General features: G+C 34.3%; 1 protein-coding gene across 5 annotated transcripts in view; it reads left to right on the top strand.

The window, feature by feature from the left end:
• Positions 1 to 13,798, top strand: part of LOC117174079 (ubiquitin domain-containing protein 1) — a 305,357-nt gene that overhangs the window by 70,229 nt on the left and 221,330 nt on the right. Inside the window, exons 4-6 of one of the 5 annotated variants that reach the window (XR_004467254.1) lie at positions 1,822 to 1,978; positions 4,406 to 4,530; positions 4,813 to 4,934. The exons of the other annotated variants lie outside the window; for them this stretch is intronic. The gene's annotated coding sequence lies outside the window, so the exon portion shown is untranslated. Of the gene's footprint in view, positions 1 to 1,821; positions 1,979 to 4,405; positions 4,531 to 4,812; positions 4,935 to 13,798 lie in introns of those variants that run through there. 5 annotated transcript variants of the gene reach the window in all.

The following is a 13,798-nucleotide window of genomic DNA, read 5'->3' as shown; positions in this document are numbered from 1 at the left end:
GATCATTTAAGACTTTTTTCCCAAAAAACCATACTTCTAAAATGAATTTCGAGCATCCTAGTTTTTCAAGTTAGGTTTTTTGACAAAAAATGACAGATGTTGTATGAAAAAGACAAAAACACATTGTCTTTCTTCGGAAAAAAGTGTATCCGGGGGTTTTTGGGGACGAAGAATCTATTGCTGTCATTTTTTTTTTTGAGTGCCGCCAGAGGGCGCTTCCGTATATTTTTCTGGATTTTATCGCCTTTTTTGAAGAAAATTGACGAAATTGTTGCAAAACTCGAAGAATATTTGACTTTCTCATAATGGAATCACTAATTTTAAATAGCCCAAAATGCTCAGGGTTGATAATTAGGTTCAAAATTAGTCGAATTTTTAGTCTAAAATTGAATAATTGAATTGAAATTGAATAATCATTTTGGGCTATTGGAAATTTGTGATTGCATTATGAGAAAGTCAAAGATTCGTCGATTTTCGCAACATATTCGTCAATTTTCCCCAAAAAGCGATAAAATCCAAAAAATGTACATAAGCGCCCTCTGGCGCCACTCAAAAATAAAAGATAAATGCCAAAAATGGATTCCTTGACCCCGAAAACCCCCGGATACATATTTGGCTAGAGAAAAAATGTCTTTTTGTCTTTTTCATACAACGTCTGAATCACTTATTGGAAAAAACCTACCTTGAAAAATTGGGAAGCTCGAAATTCATTTTAAAGGTATGGTTTCGTGGGCAAAAATTCTTTAAATGATCCAAAGAACACCGCGAGGGGGTAAGCAACTCGGTAAAAAATTTTACCCGCCCTAATATATATGAATTATTATTTCATAAGAAAAAATTAACTCGGTTTGGTTTATAAGGAATTGATAACCTACTTGTTTGGAATTTGGAGAGTATATCATTTTGTAAACACCGCATAATTGAAACAATCGATAATCTCGTTAGATAACTGAAAATTATTTCATTTTTATTATAAATACAGTCAATATCTATGAGTGATCACAATTACATTAATCTGAAGGAGTTGAATACAAAGTAATTCTTACGAGAGACCATTATTATAATACAATTTATTGTCAAATAAAAAATGTATGATACAATTATGAAAATATGCTTATTGTGTTTTCTCCCTTAGGAAACTCTGACATAGTCAAATTCATGCAGGTTGTACGTAGCACAATTTTTTCTAAAATGAAAGTTCGCTAAATTTCAAAGAGCACCTTGGTTTACTCAAACTATGAGAAAATCGAGATTTTTCACTAAATACAGTTAAACCTGGTTTTAGTCCCGGTTTTGATTATAACGCTGAGATTAAATCCAGGCTCTTCGAACACAAACATTCAGGGGCGTATGAACCGTTTCTGGTGAATTTTACTGCTTCGTAAACAGTATTTTGATTTTTTTTTAATATGGAGACAAGGGTAAACTAAATGTTTAACGGAAATGAGGAAGAAAGTTTGCTCTTACACGTTAAAATTAAATGTGTTTCCCGCTTAAGGGCATGTGATACTTAAAAAATTATTGATTTTACCAGTGTTAGGTTCCCTCGGCTTTTTTCCTAGAATAATAAAGATTTTCTCTTAAAAATTTGTGGACTGATAGTGAATATGCTAACGGAAGTCCCCGAACTCTTCTTTTGTGGAATAATTAAAAATATATTACATAATTTTTCAAAATTTGATTAATGTTTGTGTATTTTGAGGATATGTGTATTACGATTCTCCCCAGCTTTACTTGCAAACTACACAATATTTTTGGCTGAAAACTTGGAACCAGAAAAAAAAATAGTATCTAATATCCCGGAACTAACCTTGTTTGTAGACAATGAAGAAACTTTACTTCATAAATAATTTCTAAGTGGCTACCAGAAGCATTGGTACGACAGAGGCCTACAGTTATCGGAATGGCAAAGAGCTGAAAACGAATCCAAAACTCAAAATAGTGCACATCCATGAAATTTTGATTTAGCAGAATGTCCGTAAGTACTTGAAACGTTTGCAGGCCGTTGACCATCTCGTTTAAAAGAAGAGCTTTCTTTTGAATAATTGACCCAGATACTCTGTCGTTCACTTGATTAACCTATTTGAAAACAGCAGCATGCACAAACACATAATTTTTTTCAAACAAAGCACATGCAACGTGGTACGATCGAATTTGAAGCGATGGTATCGAGATCTCTCTTTCTAGCGTATGCGGTAGATAGAAACGAACCGATTGTGTTCCTAAGGCAGGTCTTACTTTTTGTTTCAAAACGTTTCTACCTAATATTTCTCCTTTTTTTGTTTTTCGAATATACCTGTTTTCTAGCTACGACAGCGCCATCAATTAGCAACTATTCAGAAGAAATTTACACTTAAATGAAATATTAATAACAAATTTTTTCGTAAATTATTATTTTTCAATCGAAGTATAACATTTTTGAATACAATGAATTTATATTCATTGCTTTTTTTCATTAACATTGCTTCAATAACTTAGAGATATTCCTTTGAGATATATATATATATATATATACATCGAGGCGTTCTAACGGTAGGATGCCAACGCACACGATACGACTTGACGGTACTTAACCAAAAATATAAATAATAAAAAGCTAACTGAGAAGTTAGCTCCAGAAAAGTCTTGATCGCGGAATTGAGCAAAATGAAGCTAGAAGTTGGCCAAAACTAAAAGGTGCTCACTCGCTTCATCAAATCATGAAGGATCTATCTCGGGCTATCTACCTATTCTATCTTCATGCTTTTCTCGCCCGAGATAGCACTTTCATGATTCAATGGAGTGAGCGAGCATCTTTTAGTTTTGGCCAACTCCTAGCTTCATATTGCTCAATTCTGCGAGCAAGACTTTTCTGGCGCTAACTTCTCGGTTAGCTTTTTATTATTTACATTTTTGGTTAAGTATCATCTAGTCGAACGCGTGTGTTGGCATCCTATCGTTAGACCGCCTCGATATATTCGCATGTGAGACGGCACTGTTTTCAATGTCACAGGTAGGATAATGTCACTTATTCGATCGCACCAAATAATCCGATCAGTCTCATTGGCATCAGTTGACTGTAGACATCAAAGACCCACTGTTGCTCGACGCGAGTTCGCTATCGTGCTTTTTTCGTTGTGCGTGTGCTTTTTGTTTCTAGTAAACTGCCGCAACATTATTACGATGTTGTAGAGGTAGTAGGCAATTAGGGTCATCGCCTCACCGCAACTCTCCTGGTTTAATCGCACAATAAAAAAATTTTAAAATCGGGTTTGCGGTGTTACTATGCAGGATAAAATAAAAGGTAAATTAAAAAAAAATTGCCCCCAAAAAAGATCTACAAATGAATTACTTTTCTATAGGACGCGTGATTTTTGGTTTGATCGTAAAAAATTGAAAATAAAAGAATTAAGTTCTTGGACAAACGGCACAAGCTATGAAAGAAAAATTAATAAACAAAAGTTACCTAACCCAAAAAAGAGCTACGGATTTCTCATAAACAATTTTTCATAGGTTGTATAGTTTTTGTTTTAATTGTAGAAAATAGAAGTGGAAATAAAAAATGAAATTTTTACAATAACAAAGTTGTTTTTTTTTTTAAATAGAAAGCGCACTTTTTAAATTATGAAAACAAGACAATGAATATACGTCTGTTTCATTACTAATGCATACAATGAATTGTAATAATATATATTTATTGCATTGATAAATTTTTTCAGGGTAGCTTATAATAAAATTTAACACAAAATAAGCAAAACATATTAAATTAATCAGGATAAATAAAATTTGTACTTTATTTTACAATATTTGAATAAGTAATCCCGTGCCCATGATTCTGTCAAAGCAATGAATATTGGCAAACAGTTTTTCCAGCATAAAACTGGTCATACATAGACTGCAAATGTTCAGGTATTTTTGCCGGGAAGATTTAAACCTTAATGTAAATAAACAATTCATAAATATAACATTAAAAATTACGAAAAAAGTATGAAATTAAAATAAATAAAAATATTTAGAATTTCCAAAATAAAGAAATATATATATATATATTTTGAAATTCTAAAACTGTTGAAATATATTAAATTTATTATGAATTAAGAAATAAATAATAATAAATTATTGCACATTTTACAAATTACTTATTATTATTAGGTAAGTTGTAGGCTCCAGAAGCTATGATCATAGTTCTTTAAGGGGGAATCCTGTGTAACAGCCTGAAAATTAGGGTATTTTTGGCGATTTTGTTGGGGATGAAAATAATAACGAATCTGTCCAAAACTTTTGTGGTTTCTTAAGCTACTCTTGAAGTATTAAACAAATGTATTTGAGACTGATAGGGGAAGGCGGGGCAAAGCGGTATAGGAGGCAAAGAGGCATACAAGATTTCTTAATGCAGAATTTGATCCCAAACTGTCGCTATTTTTAGAAAGTTGTTCCTGAGGAGTGTTTATGTTATTTCCGGACTATAGTGGGATTACCATGGTCCTCGAATAACGCGAAGTCCACGTCGCAGGAGAGCTTACTTACTAATTTGTTGGTTTTTAAATGCAAGTAAGTTGTGCTTTAATTAATAATTAAATAAATCGTTGTATCACGTCGTAGCTTGTACCACTACCTTTGATTTGCATATTCATTCTAGTGTTTTTGTTGGTTACCTTTTTTTTACGGGTTTTAATGTTTACGTGGGAGCTGGGGGCAAATCGGTATACTTCTTCGCCATACAAAAAAACTCTTCTGGACGCCGAAAATTTGAGAAAGGACAAACTGATCGTTTAAAAAAGACAGGAAAAGTAAAATGAAAACAAGAAAACTGAAAAAGCATCACTTTTTCAGTGACCACTGTGACGAGAAAAGTCATCCCACGCGCGAGGAAGAACAAAAAACCGAGGTACTTTGAGGGTGCGCTGGAAGATGACAGCGATGGTTGAAACACAGATATTTTATTTTACTTTTTTGTAGCACAAATAAACCTTTACTGACGAAATAAAGAAAGAGAAATCATTTTTCTGAGTTGAAAATATTTTTTATGTATTTTGCTGTCCATTCCACTTAGCCCCGCCTATGGGTCAAAGCGGTATCATTGCACTTTTTTTTACAACAGCAGAAATCGACTATATGCAATCAAAGATTTGCACAAAAAATTTTTAAATAAAAAATTTATTTTAACTTTAGGTATACCGCTTTGCTCCGCCTTCCTCTACATCAATAATATTGTGATTTATAAGGGTGGATGTCCGACATGCCCAAATTTGATAAGTCGATTTGTTCACCGAAAAATGAAACATTTCAGCAATCTGTTTACGCTAGTTCAAGTTGATACAAGCCAGTATTTTGGTTGGTCCAAGTAAAACCCTTGGTTAATGTTCAACCCTTTTTTGTATTTCATCTAACCATGAACGCCCCAGCAAAATGTATATCGTAAATGGCTTACCATGGAATCATGTCATTTTTTGAGAAAGCCATTTGAACTGTCAATTGTGGTGGATCCTTTGCTTTATTAATTCAAGAAATTTTTTGTTTATTTTTCAATAAAAAACTTAATCACGCAATCGTAGGCACACATAAAGATCCAATTAGTAAGCTTACGTATTTTTCACATAATCACCTAATCCCAATCGATTCAGTTTCCGCACTTATTTTGATAAGTTTTCACCGAGATGCAAACATTTTCTTTTCGCGACCCTACGAATTCTCGAACTTAGACTGTAATGTTGAATTGAAGTTCGCGATCGTACCAAGTTCGCAGGCGTCCGTCACTTATTATATAACATGCTTTCAACAAAATTCAGAAAATGATTCAACCAAAAACTTCGATTTATTGGAGCAAGTGAATTTTGTCAACTGAACGAAAATGTAGGTTATTTAACCAAAATACTTTTTGAAATCACCCAAATGTGGCTATCGAAACGATTTTTTTAAATAAAGAAATTTTTTCTGGGTGAACTTGGAAATAGTTTTTGAATAGCCGGAGTCTATCTGGTAATTTAATATTTTATTTGAAAGTTCGTTCGATACACAAACTGTGTGTTTAGTACGGCGAAGTTAAGGTTTTTCATTTTAGCATGATGGCTGAAAATGAACATGCACGTGCTTGTTCATTTTTAGAAGAACATAATTCTTTTTTCATGATAATTATGGGTAGTGCTTGAGCTTCCTTCTCGTGACTTTGACGGGTATGTTGGCGGTAGCATTGCTACAGATAGGATTTGCCATGCCAAATAGGCTGATAACGAAGAGGGGAGGGACTGAGAAGAAAACCAAAACCCAAATGCGGGACGCTGGCGATAGTGAGCTGCGGGATGGTCAGGCAGATGTCACTAATCAAACAGCTGACCAGCAAGAACTTCTGCGTCAAACGGTAAGCAGTGTAAATGTAACTGTGCCTGCTGAGGATGCTTTGGCTAGCGTTAGCTATTTACAGCCCATCACTTCGACAGAAATACCGTGGGAGAGCATCAATTGGGACACCACAATGAAAGAGGAATTGGTGCGTCTTTATTACTAAATTGCGACGTTTGAAACAAAAATAGAAAAAGGATACAATTTAAGTGCCAAATTTGGTGCAAAGTATCCTAATATACAGAAAGTCGCACTAAGAGAACTTATCGCTATGGTGCAGGACATCAGGACTAATCTACACGTGATAGAAAACCGAGCAATCGAGATTAAACAGAGATTGATTTGGCGTGGAAAAACGACGACAATGAACGTGAGTTAGAGGAAGCCGCGTTCTAGGTCAAGCAGGACCAATTGCTTTTCTTCCTCAACCTATTGATGATCTAACACTACCACATCCTCCAGAGGTGGATGGCGTTATACAACCAGAGGCAGAAGCAGAGGTTCAGCAACCAAAAAAGCGACGAAAATGGACATACCATATGAACAGAGATGCTATGTGCCTTTATTTTTTGGCAGAGAAATGTGGGCAAAGTGTGAGGAGAGAACATCATAGACTCTTCTTACTTAAATACCCAGAGCTAGCCACAAAAATAAATGAGCAGAATCTGGGAGATCAGAAACGTTCAATATCTGTAAACAGATTGCTTCAGTCTGCTGAAATAGCTGCTATCAAAATGGAAGTGGAAGAGCAGCTTCCTATTGATGAACTCGCCTTGGAAGATGTGGACAACAAAGACTTTATTGAAGCTAAAGGCATAGGTGCTAGACATAATGAATATCATGTACCGGATCCACTAGAATCACATTCGGATATCAATAACGATTATGTGCATAGTGAAATCCCAGAAAAACTACATCACCTTGAAAGGAAATTTGGTCATGTTTTACTAGAGTTCAGATATGTAGAACTAACACTAAGGCATTCTCTGCCCAAAACGAACATCACAAGTGATCTGCGTGCACTAATAGAACACCTCAACAGCAAGGTTTTACCGACGTATTTGAACGCAACACGAACCGCGTTAGGGCGCAAACTCTTGTATACTGTGCAGCTGTGGCAACCGTTAGAACGTTGGGCCGCAAAACTAGGCCTGCAAATGCAGTTTTTGCCCCACCAAGGGATCGAAACCCCCCATTGAAGGTCAGGTTGGATGTGGATTTCAGTAAAGTAAGGTGAAAATTTGGTCGATTAACTCAATATAAAAAAGGAAATAGAACCAGAAAGCTGATAAACCATGTTACTAAAATCATCCACCCTCGGCATATCGAGACATTAACACCAGCAATACTGGATGAGATTATGGATTCCCAACGGTAGAGTCTTGATGTTCTTACTGCCAGACTGCGTCGATACAAGAAAAATAGTTCACGAAGGTAAACAAATCGAAACTTTCAGACAGATGAAAGAAGGTTCTATAGTGAACTGAGTGTAAAGCAAAATAACCAGTAAGACACCAGAGTCCCTCAATCAGAAGATATGCCTAACTACTAGTTGGGTGTTTGGGGGAAAATGAACAGATGCAATTTGGAGATTGCGTGGTTCGAACTGGAGAAAGCATGGGCAAGCAATAGCCCTGAAATACAACTGACAAATATCACAGCTTTTGATGTTTCAGCGGTCTTGAAAAGGACAAGTATCTGGAAAGCTCCAGGTCCGGACATTGTTCACAACTTCTGGTACAAGTACCTGACGAGTGTGCATCTTGCGTTGGCAATGTGTTTTCAGAAGATCGTGAATACCCAGATCTGATGCGCGGCTTTATGATCCAGGGCACTATGTATATGTTACTTAAAAAACCAGACGCTCAAAGTCTATCGAAATTTCGACCGATAGCCTGTCTTTCAACAACTTATAATTGTCTTACAACTATCATTGTAGATAAGGTATATTCTCATTGCGATGAGAATGACATCCTTACAGAAGAATAAAAAGGATGTTGTAAAAACTCACGACGCTGCAAAGATCCAGTCACTAGACGCTGTTGCCGCGACTCAAGCTCGTAAGTATCAAAGGAACTTACACATGGCATACATTGATTACAAGCAAGCGTTTCCATTCGTGCCGCATGACTATTTGCTTGAAGTCTTAAAACTTTACAAAATCTGCCCACGCATTATTCACTTTTGTAAGATATGCGATGAGTCTCTGGGGCACAAGAATCAAATATTTTGATCATTGACAATCAAGGATAACTAGATCAAGACGGATTACGACGGATATATTTCAAGGAGACTCCTTCAGTGTACTACGGTTCTGTTTAGCGTTGAACCCCTTGAGCTAAACACTGAACAATATGTCTCATGGGTACACAACTCGTAATAATGAGGATGTTAATTAAGTGACTCATCTCCTGTACATGGATGACTTGAAGCTGTACGCTACTCCAGCCCAGAAGCTGCAGCAAGTGATCGATGTCACAAAGCAGTTTTACAATGATATCCACATGGAGTTCGGACTAGATAAATGCAGAAGAGTGCATTTAATCAGAGGGGAATTATGGATCGCAGAGTTAGAGAACGAGTTCGAAAATGACATCGAGGCAATGGCTGCAGGCGAATCATATAAATATCTGGTTATTCTTCAATCTAAGGGTATTCAGCATACGATAGTTAAGACAAGCCTAACGACTGCCTTCACTACGAGACTCAGATTGATTATGAACAGTGTTTTTAAATCGGCAAACAAAGTCAGGGCAATCAACACATATGCCATCTTGTCCTCACATACTCCTTCGGGATCATCAAGTGGTCCAATACCGACCTTGAAAAGTTAAACAGAGTCGTCCGCGTAGAAATAACGAAGCACCGAATGCACAACAAAAATTCAGCGATTGAAAGGATAGTTCTACCACGACATATAGGAGGTCGAATCGTTGTAGATGCCAAAAAACTGTGTGTCACAAGTTACACAGTTGAAGGACTATTTTAACATCAAACGAAATGTTGCACTTTACAGCACCATCTGCAAAGCGCATCTGGACTATACGCCCTTGAATTTGTCATCAGATGGGGCCTTAAATATCAGGGCAGAAACCATAGACGAATTAGAAATAGAATGGCGGCAGAAAGCTATCCACGGTGAGCACCCCAAAACGTTAGATCAATATGAAGTGGATAGTGAGGCATTCAATATTTGGCTAAGAAAGAATTTTCTGTATCCAGAGGCGGAAGGATTTGTCATTGCGATACACGACAAGGTCGTCAGCACCAGGAATGATCGCAAAAACATGTTACATTAGAGGTATGTTAAGCTGGCACAACACTATCAAGGTATAGAGATGTAACCCATTTCATAATTTTGGGTTAATTTGTGCCCTTGGTCCCAAATTTTGGGCTCTTCTATTTTTTGTACAAAATAGTGTTTGCGCTAGCTTAACGTTAAGCTGGCTGAAAATTGCTGTAAAACGTGCTAAATATAATTTCACGGAAAATTCACCTAATAGAATAATTTAGGGCTCATTTAGGAATCTGGGAATATGATAATGAAAAATGAAAAGAAATGGTTAAAACGATTATTGTTTAAACAATTTCTGTGTAAAAAATTCTAGTAAAAATGAGGTAAAAAATTTCTTCCTTTACCCTTTGTTAAGGCTCACCTAGGGCTCCATAAATATGATATTTGAATTGAACAAAAAATTGTTCAAACAAATTTGCCAAAAAAATATTCTTTTTTTCTCTTGCATAATTTCAGGTCGCTTTTGCTTAGTTACAATTGAACACTGAACGCTCATTCACATGCAAGTGAGAAACATAATAAATTGCATGCGAAAAATTCACAAATTGGCTAATTGAGCGAAAGTTGACGTTGAAAATGCAAAAATTCTACATTTATGTAGAATATGCGTTTAGAGTGTGGCCTAAGGCTTTCAAATTGATACGTGTGAAAATTGTACTCTACATTTTTGGCCATTGATCTACCCTAATCTGTTTCCTTTCTGAAAAAAGAAATGTCATATTTTCTTTGTTGAAATCGCTAGTAATATTTGTTATATTTGCTAATTATTTGAACAATTATCATTCGTATTAGGAATTTATTTTACCTTGTGAATCTTGAAAAGTTGCTACTTTTTTAATAGTAGCACACTTTGAAGAATTTTTTGTGTACAAAATTGTTTAAACCATTTTAAAACTTTAAATAACATATTTGGGGAGCCCTAAATAAAACTTAACAAAGGGTGACATAACAAATTTATTGAATTAATTTTTAACAGGATTATTTAAACAAAAATTACTTAACAATTTTTTTCCATATTTCATTCTCATATTCGCAGAGCCCTAAATGAACCCTAAACTATTCTACAAGGTGAATTTTCTGCAAAATCATTTTTATTACGTTTTACAGCAATCTTGAACCATCTTAGTGTTAAGCTATTGCGAGAACTATTTTTTACAAAAAATAAAAGATCCCAAAATTTGAGACTACGGGCCTAAATTAGTCCTCAATGAGCCCTAAATTAAGCGAGGAGTAAAAATGGGTTTTATGGTTTTCTTCATGTATTTTTTTATAACGTTGAGGTGGCGCAACACGATATATAACCAAAAAAAAGGGCCAAGGAAATACGGCGGGACCTTCAGTCGATGATTTTTCAGGAGACATTTTTTTTGGCAAATTTGTTTAAACAATAATTGTTTAAACAGTTTTTTGTTCAATTCAAATATCATATTTATGGAGCCCTAGGCTAGCCTTACATAAGGTAAAGGAAGAACTGTGTTTACTTAATTTTTACTAGAATTGTTTAAACAATGTTTTTTCATTTTTCATTAACATATTCCCAGAGCCCTAAATGATACCTACATTATTCTATAAAGTGAATTTTCCGTGAAATCATTTTCAGTACGCTTCACAGCAATGTTTGGTCAGCTTAACGTTAAGCTAGCGCAAACACTAATTTTTACAAAAAAATAAAAGAGTGCAAGATTTGCTACCATGGGCCCAAATTAGCCCTAAATTATGAAATAGGTTACATCTCTATACCTTGATAGTGTTGTGCCAGCTTAACATGCCTTTACATCAGGGCGTGGTTGACCGGTGCCGATTATGTGAAGGTACTAACGAATCCATCGATCACATTATTGATGGCTGTCGCGTAATGGCTCAGAGAGAATACACGCACAGACATAATAATGTACCGGGCATTATACGTCAACAACTTACCCTAATCCTAGGACTCTTAAAAGAATTGATACCTTTCTATAGATACATTCCAGTGCCTGTTTTAGAGAGCAAAGATTACATCATATATTGGGATGTTACTATAACATCATCACGAGTGGTTTCAAAAATCGTATTGGATTGACTAATAACATCCTAATTTTATCAGCAGAGAGCGGGCGAGCATAGTCTGAAGTTGCGCACGGAGCGTAGCCTTGGCTCCCTCGTTGAGGAGAACCGTCGCATGGAGGGAAGTGGTGGGAGAGCCGCTCGAACATTTGAATGTCTTTGGCTGTAATGAGCAGACAGCACAGAGTAGAATGAAAAGAAAATAGAGCGACAAATGATACGTTGTCATCAATGCAAATACAGAATATAATTCAGTTTATAATGCTAAGTTGAATATAAATTAATTAATAGTTTTTAAATTTAAATTTACTTTAAGTATTAAGAAGTAAATAATAATTTATTTGAGAAGATGATTCGGAATCAGTTAAAGTATAAATCTGGAAATTCTAAAGAATTTCCAGGTTTATGCTTTAAAAATTAAACTGTTTAAATTTGAAAATCTTAATAGTTAGATAAATGTAAACACCTGATTGAAACTTCACAAATTATTTTTCATACTAAAATAACTTTGAGGGCATGTGATACTTACAGTTTCCCCAGCTTTTTTTCCACAAAAATGAAAATGTTTAAAAACTGAATTCGGAGATGCTATAAAATATCATAACGGGCGTCCCCGGACTCTTTTTTGAGGGATAATAACAAAAAAATTAATTGTGCATGCAAACAAGTTTAGTTGATTAATTACTATGTTTATTTGTAAGTCCAAAGTTTTCAGCCAAAATATTGCGTAGTTTGGAAGTAACCCTCGGGCAGCCCCCTGGCTCTTTCTAGCCAGCCTATGCTTTAGAAGTGACGTGAGAGTTGACCGCGGCCACGGTGGCACTGATTGTTCAATGGGCCGAGATTCATTCAAATGCATGGGGAAAAACGTAAAAATGGAATTTTTTTCTTTTTGGCGGGCAGTTCAAATAGAAGTTCTGTCATCTATTTAAATGTTGATATTATTATTTCTTGTCTTGATTAAAGTGAATAATTATATTAATATTACATGATACGATTATTTATTAATAATAATTGAACTCTTACTATAATAATAATAATAATAATTTTTTTTTAATTTTCGGCGGACAGTGCAAATAGAAGTTCTGTCATCTCTATTTAAATGTTAATATTATTATTTCTTGTCTTGATTAAAGTGAACGATTATGTTAATATTACATGATATGATTATTTATAAATAATAATTGAACATTAAAAATACTTTTTAAAATATTATTTTGAGTTACAAACGCAAAAAATATGAAATTATAAATAGCCTAAGAAAGAAATAGTATACAAATTCATTTTTCCTTGAAGTTTAATCATTGATTTGTTAATATTGCACTGCAATTGAAATATTATGATTATTATATTACTTGAATAAGATAATTTTGCTAAAAAGTAAGGCTTTCACCTTCGATGAAATTGAAAAGCTTTGATGGAAAATAAAGTACTTGAAAATGATTGTCATTTTTATCATCCTTTTTTTTTATTTTGGAGTGAAATTGAATTTCTTGTTTTAGTCATGGAGTTTTTATTTTTCAGCTAAGACTTTTTGTTGCTGTTTCTGTAAAAAAACGGCATAAGAAAGGGACATTTAAAAAAGTATAACAATGTTGAAGCATTGATAAAAAGTGCTTTATAAATCGCTAAATATATAAAGAACAGTTTATAATATGATGGCACAGAGTTTTTAATATTTTATGAATCATTTTATTTTGTATGTAATATATAAAAAAATTGAGGCAAAAAGGGATGTCGGTAGAAGCTTTGAATTTTATTATGATTTTGATCTTTAAATATTGGTGTAACTTGGAAATCGTTCTTACTATAGTTTAAAATTTCGAAAACATATTTGCACAAGCAATATTTAGGAAAATGAATAGTCTTAAATATTTGTTTATTATCGTTTTAAATTTCATGACGAACGTTAAAAAAAAGTACAAGTTTCATCATTCGTCTATAATTATAAGTAAATTTAGACGGCTTTCTTTAAGAAAAGGAAAATTCAAGTATAAATTTAAATAATACTTTGTGTGCTATATTAATATAAAAATTAATAAAAATAGAACCGACTGACTTTTTTGTCTCAATTTTTTTATAATGGAAAAATTAACTTTTCAAGTATATATACTCTAAAAAATCATTTTTCAAATACAA

Source organism: Belonocnema kinseyi, chromosome 6 (assembly GCF_010883055.1).
Source record: "Belonocnema kinseyi isolate 2016_QV_RU_SX_M_011 chromosome 6, B_treatae_v1, whole genome shotgun sequence".
Taxonomy (NCBI): Eukaryota; Metazoa; Arthropoda; class Insecta; order Hymenoptera; family Cynipidae; genus Belonocnema; species Belonocnema kinseyi.
The sequence above is the reverse complement of the archived record's forward strand: the minus strand, read 5'-3'. Positions and strand labels throughout refer to the sequence as shown.